Source organism: Oncorhynchus gorbuscha, linkage group LG26 (genome assembly GCF_021184085.1).
Source record: "Oncorhynchus gorbuscha isolate QuinsamMale2020 ecotype Even-year linkage group LG26, OgorEven_v1.0, whole genome shotgun sequence".
Lineage (NCBI taxonomy): Eukaryota > Metazoa > Chordata > Actinopteri > Salmoniformes > Salmonidae > Oncorhynchus > Oncorhynchus gorbuscha.
Genome location: NC_060198.1, coordinates 20,207,000 through 20,216,077, shown reverse-complemented (window position 1 = coordinate 20,216,077; position 9,078 = coordinate 20,207,000). Strand labels below are relative to the sequence as shown.

Genomic DNA, 9,078 nt, shown 5'->3' with positions numbered 1-9,078 from the left:
ACAATACACGTCAAAATAATAATAATAATAAATGCCATTTAGCAGACGCTTTTATCCAAAGCGACTTACAGTCATGTGTGCATACATTCTACGTATGGGTGGTCCCGGGGATCGAACCCACTACCCTGGCGTTACAAGCGCCATGCTCTACCAACTGAGCTACAGAAGGACCAAAAGTTTGGACACACCTGCTCATTCAAGGGATTTTATTTTATTTTCACTATTTTCAACAGTGAAGACATCAAAACTTTGAAATAACACATGTGGGATCATGTAGAAATGAAAAAAAGTGCTAAACAAATCAAAATATATTTTTAGATTCTTCAAAGTAGCCATCCTGCCATTGTCCTGTTGAAAAACAAACCAGATGGAATGGCGTATCACTGCAGAATGCTGTGGTAGCCAAGCTAGTTAAGTGTGCCTTGAATTCTAAATAAAATCACTGACAGTGTCACCAAGAAAGCACAATCACAACCCCCCCCCCAAGAAAGACTAGCATCCTACCCTCAGATCTCCTTAATGCTAAGTGCCAAGCAGAGACCCATCAGGTCCTAATTTTACAGTCTTTTGGTATGTCTCCGCCGGTCATCAAATTCCTAACCTTTCAATCTCAGGGCAGACACTAACCACAAGGCCACTGAGTTGGTGAGAAAAGTGAGCAGCTGATAATTGGGTGGTGTCAAAAAGGACTCATTATGAGAACAGTCTCATCACTTTCCCTAGATGGGTGTTAGATAAGTGAAGATGAAGGAACGCATACTTTAGACTACAGAGGTTGTAGGTGAAGTGAAGTCACTTCACCCATGTGGTTTCCTCTAGTTAGGTCTAGGATCAGATTCCCCTCCCCAATCCTAACCTCAACCATTTGTGGGGAAAATTCTAAACTAACTCAAGATCACTGTCTATGGGCAAATTCATATCCTATGTACCCAATCAGAAAGAAGTATGGAAGCTCGTCAGGGCCAAGAGGCACAAGATGGTGCGAGCCTTCGGTGTGCTGCAGGAAAGGAAGGGAGAGGAGGAGCCTGTGGTAAGCCAGGCCAGTTGGAACCAGCTTGTGCGGCTGCATAGGTCGACTTCACACAGAGACCCACACAAAGATTTGTTACATGCTGAGTAAATTGCAGCTGGCTGCCAGATCTCACAAGACCTGGATAGGTGTTTAATATGTCAGTTAACATCCACATCATATGATATAGCCATTTGAATCCCGAATTCCCATTCACTGACGTGGTTCATGCAATACAATGCCTGCAATATAGTTGCCCTGGAACGCGACCATAGTGTCACCCAAGATGACCTTCATTTATTAATTTTGTCCACCCATCTGTTCAGGGAAAGTGGCATTTTTTTCAGCTGGCGGACTTCCTGAACATCCAGGTGATCATGATGATGTCACGGCCTCACCCACTCAAGACATGGCTCCCCTCTCTCTCTCTCCTCCCCAAGTCGGCTCGTCTGCCGCATGGTCCAGCACAGACATTACTCAGCAGACGTACAGGGAAGAGGTTTGGCGGAGCTTGTGAAAGTATCTGAATGTAGACAGTGCCTTCGGAAAGTATTCAGACCCCTTGACTTTTCCTACATTTTGTTAGGTTACAGACTTTAAAATGTATTATTGTTTGTTTTGTTCATCAATCTACACACAATACCCCATAATGACAAAGCACAAACCAAAAATTGGTCAGCCACCAATTGTGCAAGTTCTCTAACTTAAAAAGATGAGGCCTGTAATTTTCATCATAGGTACACTTCAACTATGACAGACAAAATGAGAAGAAAAAAAATCCAGAATATCACATTGTTGGATTTTTAATGAATTTATTTGCAAATTATGGTGGAAAATAAGTATTTGGTCACCTACAAATAAGCAAGATTTGTGGCTCTCACAGATCTGTAACTTCTTCTTTAAGAGGCTCCTCTGTCCTCCACTCGTTACCTGTATTAATGGCACCCGTTTGAACTTGTTATCAGTATAAAAGACACCTGTCCACAACCTCAAACAGTCACACTCCAAACTCCACTATGGCCAAGACCAAAGAGCTGTCAAAGGACACCAGAAACACAATTGTAGACCTGCACCAGGCTGGGAAGACTGAATCTGCAATAGGTAAGCAGCTTGGTTTGAAGAAATCAACTGTGGGAGCAATTATTAGGAAATGGAAGACATACAAGACCACTGATAATCTCCCTTGATCTGGGGCTCCACGTAAGATCTCACCCAGTGGGGTCAAAATGATCACAAGAACGGTGAGCAAAAATCTCAGAACCACACGGGGGGACCTATTGAATGACCTGCAGAGAGCTGGGACCAACGTAACAAAGCCTACCATCAGTAACACACTACGCCGCCAGGAACTCAAAATCCTGCAGTGCCAGACGTGTCCCCCTACTTAAGCCAGTACATATCCAGGCCCGTCTGAACTTTGCTAGAGAGCATTTGGATGATCCAGAAGAAGATTGGGAGAATGTCATATGGTCAGATTTAACCAAAATATAACTTTTTGGTAAAAACTCAACTCGTCGTGTTTGGAGGACAAAGAATGCTGAGTTGCATCCAAGGAACACCATATCTACTGTGAAGCATGGGGGTGGAAACATCATGCTTTGAGGCTGTTTTTCTGCAAAGGGACCAAGACGACTGATCCGTGTAAAGGAAAGCATGAATGGGGCCATGTATTGTGAGATTGAGTGAACACCTCCTTCCATCAGCAAGGGCATTGAAGATGAAACGTGGCTGGGTCTTTCAGCATGACAATGATCCCAAACACACCGCCCGGGCAACGAAGGAGTGGCTTCGTAAGAAGCATTTCAAGGTCCTGGAGTGGCCTAGCCAGTTTCCAATTCTTTGGAGGGAGTTGAAAGTCTGTGTTGCCCAGCAACAGCCCCAAAATATCACTGCTCTAGAGGAGATCTGCATAGAGGAATGGGCCAAAATACAATCAACAGTGTGTGAAAACCTTGTGAAGACTTACAGAAAACGTTTGACCTCTTGACATTGCCAATAAAGGGTATATCACAAAGTATTGAGATACACTTTTGTTATTGACCAAATACTTATTTCCACCATAATTTGCAAATAAATTAATTAAAAATCCTACAATGTGATTTTCTGGATTTTCTTTTTTCATTTTGTCTGTCATAGTTGAAGTGTACCTATGATGAAAATTACAGTCCTCTCATCTTTTTAAATGGGAGAACTTTCACAATTAGTGGCTGACTAAATACTTTTTTACCCCACTAAGTATTCTGACCCTTTACTCAGTACTGTGTTGAAACACCTTTAGCAGCAATTAGTCTCAAGTCTTCTTGGGTATGACACTACAAGCATGGCACAACTGTATTTAGGGAGTTTCTTCCAATCTTCTCAAGCTCAGTCAAGTTAAATGGGGAGCGTAGCTGCACAGGTATTTTCAGTTCTCTCCAGAGATGTTCAATCGGGTTCAAGTCCGGGCTCTGGCTGGGCCACTCAAGAACATTCAGAGAAATGTCCTGAAGCCACTCATGGGTTGCCTTTTGGCTGTGTGCTTAGGGTCATTGTCCTGTTTGAAGGTGAACCTTCACCCGTACATCTTTACCTCAATCCTGACAAGCCTCCAAGTCCCTGCCACTGAAAAACACCTCCACAGCATGATGCTGCCACCACCATGCTTCACCGTAGGGATGGTGCCAGGTTTCCTCCAGATGTGATGCTTGGCATTCAGGCCAAAGTGTTCAATCTTGGTTTCTCATTGTTTGAGTCTTTAGGTGCCTTTTTGCAAACTCCAAGCGTGCTGTCATGTGCCTTTTACTCAGGAGTGGCTTCTAACCTGGCCACTCTACCATAAAGGCCTGATTGGTGGAGTGCTGCAGAGATGGTTGTCCTTGTGGAAGGTCAGATGACCTGGTCTCCACAATCACCTGACCGCAAACAAATTTGAAATGATTTGGGGTGAGTTGGACTGCAGAGTGAAGGAAAAGCAACCAACAAGCACTCAGCATGTGGGAACTCATTCAAGACTGTTGGAAAAGCACTCCAGGTGAAGCTGGTTGAGAGAATGCTGTCATCATGGCAAAGGGTGGCTTGTTTGAAGAATCAAAAATATATTTTGATTTGTTTAACACTTTCTTTGGTTACTACGTGATTCCATATGTGTTAGTCCATATTTCATGGTTTCTCTATTATTCTACAATGTAGAAATAAAGAGAATCCCTTGAATGAGTGGGTGTGTCCAAACTTTGATGGGTACTGTATGTCTTTAAAATCTAGCACATTGTGCTATCATGGATGACTTCCACGCTTTACTCAAACGGTAAATGTTATTTTATTTGTTAAGGGCTCAGCAGCAGTGTGCCTGCATTCCAACCATCAATGTTTTAGGCCTACATTTCCAATTGTAGACCACCGGGTCTGAGATAACAGTAAACGTTATTAAGTGAAATACAATATGCAACTTAATTGTCCATTTTGTCTGGGGTTTGCTGTTCCCCATAAGCCACCCTCTGGTGGTGATCACAGCTCATTTTTAATGCTGGCTCCTGTTGACCATTGTGCTGGCCCCGGGAAGGTGGAATATAGTACCTACCTATAGTACTTACCTATAGTAAGTGTCAGGACCCGGTTACGAACTCAGGTCTCCGGTGTCAGACAGTCACTTAGCAAACTGAGCCACTAATAGTCGGCAGAACCCAGAAGATGAGGCAGACACAGCAGTACTGGAAACAGTGTTTTAATTAAGTAAAAAGGAAAGTTCAGGCAAAAATATAAATCCACAACGTCAAAAGTAATTCCAAGAGAACAAAGGTAATCCTCCAAGTCAAAAGGTAAATCCACAAGGTGGTAGGTACAGCAGAAAAAAAGCCTAAAAAGATAATCAAATATAAATAAGAACAAAAACAGAGTACCTCAAGTGAGTCCAACTGGAGAAACAAATGTTCACAGCATCACTGGGTGCTAACATTCAAACACAGAGCAAAGAACTGAGGAAAAGTAAGGGTTTAAATACATTTAAGAGAAATGAGGCACAGGTGCAAATCATTACTGGGAACAAGGGAAAACAAAAGGGTCAAAAAGCACAATGGGGGCATCTAGTGACCAAAACCGGAACAACCCTGGCCAAATCCTGACAGTAAGCCTGCCATTGGTGTGTTGGTGTCATCCTGTTTCTGTTTCCCATAAGCGCTTTGATTTTTTCATGTATTATTTTAAACCTATTGATGATTGCCTGTTGAATGAGGAGTCGTCATTATGTTCCATTTGAAATTTGAGCAATGAAAGATAAATTAAGATAATTTTTTTTTTGTTGATAGATGACTGATGATAGATACTCATCAATTAAATTATTGAAAAATCAGTATAGTATATAATGACGTACATTGGTAGTGGGTGGCATACATTGGCGATGGATGAGGTTTTTCCTACTTTTAGGAGCTTGTTGAAAAGAGCTATAAATCAAGCATCTGCTTCCTATGTTGACTTTGGATGTTTCTTTTCTTTGTGTCCCTTTTTTCATTATGCTGTCAATGGTGCCCTCGACTACAGCCTGTTTTGGAACATGGGTAACTTGCAGCATAGAACACATGCATGTAAAACGGTTTTGCCCTCTGAGTCTGCCTGGCGTTCATGTATTTTGTCCCAGCTGATGGCTACACCAGCCGTCAGATCCTGGACATTGTGTTCATCCTGCGCATCCTGAGGCTCATACGAGTGGTAGACAACATCAAAAGGTTAGGAGGTTAAGGACTTTCATTTCCTGTGTGTGTGTGTGTGTGTGTGTGTGTGTGTGTGTGTGTGTGTGTGTGTGTGTGTGTGTGTGTGTGTGTGTGTGTGTGTGTGTGTGTGTGTGTGTGTGTGTGTGTGTGTGTGTGTGTGTGTGTGTGTGTGTGTGTGTGTGTGTGTGTGTGTGTGTGTGTGTGTGTGTGCTCATGTACAGTACGCGTGCATGTAAGAGAGTTTCAAAATAAAGATGTGAAACATTATCAAACCTTTTCGCTTAACTGCCAGAGCTAGTATCTGTGACAAAATGAATTGGCAGAAAGACCTATACAAGGAACTCACTCTTCCTGATGTTCTTTCTCCCCTCAGGTTCCGTGCCATCATCAACACCCTCATCAAGATTGGACCGACGATACTCACTTTCAGACAGCTCATTGTCGTAAGTTGTTTGTTTACAAACATTGGAGTGAACAAGCTTATTTTGGGTTCAGTTGAACTAAGCTCATGAGATTGACGCTTGTAAGGGATATCAGATCATTTCAAATGTCAAGATGAATCAAATTCCCAATCTGTCAGCTGTGTATATCCAGCTATATGCCTCAACCCCAAATGAATGGGGCTTATCTCTTATGTTCATTTTGGATTAGGCCATACAGCTGGATCTACAAAACAGATGGTCTTGGTCATTGACGCATATTTAAATTACACTTTATTATGATGGCTGAAAACATCAGACAATTGATTTTGGAGTGAAATATCCCTCCAATATGTAATCCTGTGTTGCAACTGATTGATTGACTACATAGTTGTCCCATATATTTCTCAGGTGGTCTATTACATAGTCACCATGGTGGGAATTGAGTTGTTCAAAGGGAAAAATATGCTTTTTCGAGGCCAACTCCACTGATCCGGATAAGGCATTCTGTGGAAACACCCTGCTCAAACTTAGTGTTCCCCAAGCACAACTACTGCAAGAACAACTTTAACAACGTTGTTTCCTCTTTTATCCTCTTACTGGAACTCACCGTGGTCAACCAGCGGCATGATATCCCTTTCAAAGCTTGGGAAAATACATTGAGCTAAAACGATACTTTTTCCGTACTCTTGTGAAAATGTTACTACAAGATAGAAATTTTGAATTGTAATGTACAGTAAGCAGTGGTCACTGACTAAAACTTTACAGTAGGTTAGTGTGTAGAGGGTTAAAAATGAGATGAAATTGCAATATAACAACTTTTTATATACTAGTCTTCATTGTTATGCTGGTGAATGAGGACCCAAAAGCGACTTAACGAAAACAGAGTCTTTATTCCAGTATAAGACAAAAGTAATAATCCTGGATATAACAAGGAGAAAACAAAACAGGAAAAACTTAAATCCACTCGTAGTAGCGAGGACTGACTGGAGACTCGACCATAGACTGCAGGTTGCTTAGGGAGGGCACCGACCGTAGCAGACTAAGACACCTGCTCACACGCAGCATCTGAAGAAGACAAAACACGACAGGGCGAGACCAGGACACAGAACAGCGAACATCATACAAGGATCCGACAAGGACAGAAGCGGAAAACAAGGGGAGAAATAGGGACTCTAATCAGACGACAAAATAGGGGACAGGTGTGAAAAGAGTAAATGAGTGAGTTAGGAGAATGAGGAACAGCTGGGAGCAGGAACGGAACGATAGAGAGAGGAGAGAGAGGGAGGGGGAGAGAGAGGGATAGAAAAAGGGAACGAACCTAATAAGACCAGCAGGGGGAAACGAACAGAAGGGAAAGCATAATGACAAGACAATATAAGACAAAACATGACAGTACCCCCCCACTCACCGAGCGCCTCCTGGCGCACTCGAGGAGGAATCCTGGCGGCAACGGAGGAAATCATCAATCAGCGAACGGTCCAGCACGTCCCGAGATGGAACCCAACTCCTCTCCTCAGGACCGTAACCCTCCCAATCCACTAAGTACTGGTGACCACGTCCCCGAGAACGCATGTCCATGATCTTTCGTACTTTGTAAATAGGTGCGCCCTCGACAAGGACGGGGGGAAGACGAACGGGGGCGCGAAGAAAGGGCTTGACACAGGAGACATGGAAGACAGGATGGACGCGACGAAGATGTCGCGGAAGAAGCAGTCGCACAGCGACAGGATTGACGACCTGGGAGACACGGAACGGACCAATGAACCGCGGAGTCAACTTGCGAGAAGCTGTCGTAAGGGGAAGGTTACGAGTGGAAAGCCACACTCTCTGGCCGTGACAATACCTAGGACTCTTAATCCTACGTTTATTGGCGGCTCTCACAGTCTGCGCCCTGTAACGGCAAAGTGCAGACCTCACCCTCCTCCAAGTGCGCTCACAACGTTGGACAAACGCCTGAGCGGAGGGAACGCTGGACTCGGCGAGCTGGGACGAGAACAGAGGAGGCTGGTACCCCAGACTACTCTGAAACGGAGATAGCCCGGTAGCAGACGAAGGAAGCGAGTTGTGAGCGTATTCTGCCCAGGGGAGCTGTTCTGCCCAAGACGCAGGGTTTCTAAAAGAAAGGCTGCGTAATATGCGACCAATCGTCTGATTGGCCCTTTCTGCTTGACCGTTAGACTGGGGATGAAAACCGGAAGAGAGACTGACGGAAGCACCAATCAAACGACAGAATTCCCTCCAAAACTGTGACGTGAATTGCGGACCTCTGTCTGAAACGGCGTCTAACGGGAGGCCATGAATTCTGAACACATTCTCAATGATGATTTGTGCCGTCTCCTTAGCGGAAGGAAGCTTAGCGAGGGGAATGAAATGTGCCGCCTTAGAGAACCTATCGACAACCGTAAGAATCACAGTCTTCACCGCAGACGAAGGCAGACCGGTAATGAAGTCTAAGGCGATGTGAGACCATGGTCGAGAAGGAATGGGAAGCGGTCTGAGACGACCGGCAGGAGGAGAGTTACCTGACTTAGTCTGCGCGCAGTCCGAACAAGCAGCCACGAAACGGCGAGTGTCACGCTCCTGAGTAGGCCACCAAAACCGCTGGCGAATAGATGCAAGTGTACCCCGAACGCCGGGGTGGCCAGCTAACTTGGCAGAGTGAGCCCACTGAAGAACAGCCAGACGAGTAGAAACAGGAACGAAAAGAAGGTTACTAGGACAAGCGCGCGGCGACGCAGTGTGAGTGAGTGCTTGCTTAACCTGTCTCTCAATTCCCCAGACAGTCAACCCGACAACACGCCCATCAGGAAGTATCCCCTCGGGATCGGTAGAAGCCACAGAAGAACTAAAGAGACGAGATAAGGCATCAGGCTTGGTGTTCTTATTACCCGGGCGATAAGAAATCACAAACTCGAAACAAGCGAAAAACAACGCCCAACGAGCTTGACGTGCATTAAGTCGTTTG

General features: G+C 44.5%; 1 pseudogene; it reads left to right on the top strand.

The window, feature by feature from the left end:
* Window positions 1-976: 976 nt before the first annotated feature.
* The window catches only part of LOC124016487, an 11,112-nt pseudogene continuing 3,010 nt past the window's right edge, over window positions 977-9,078 (top strand).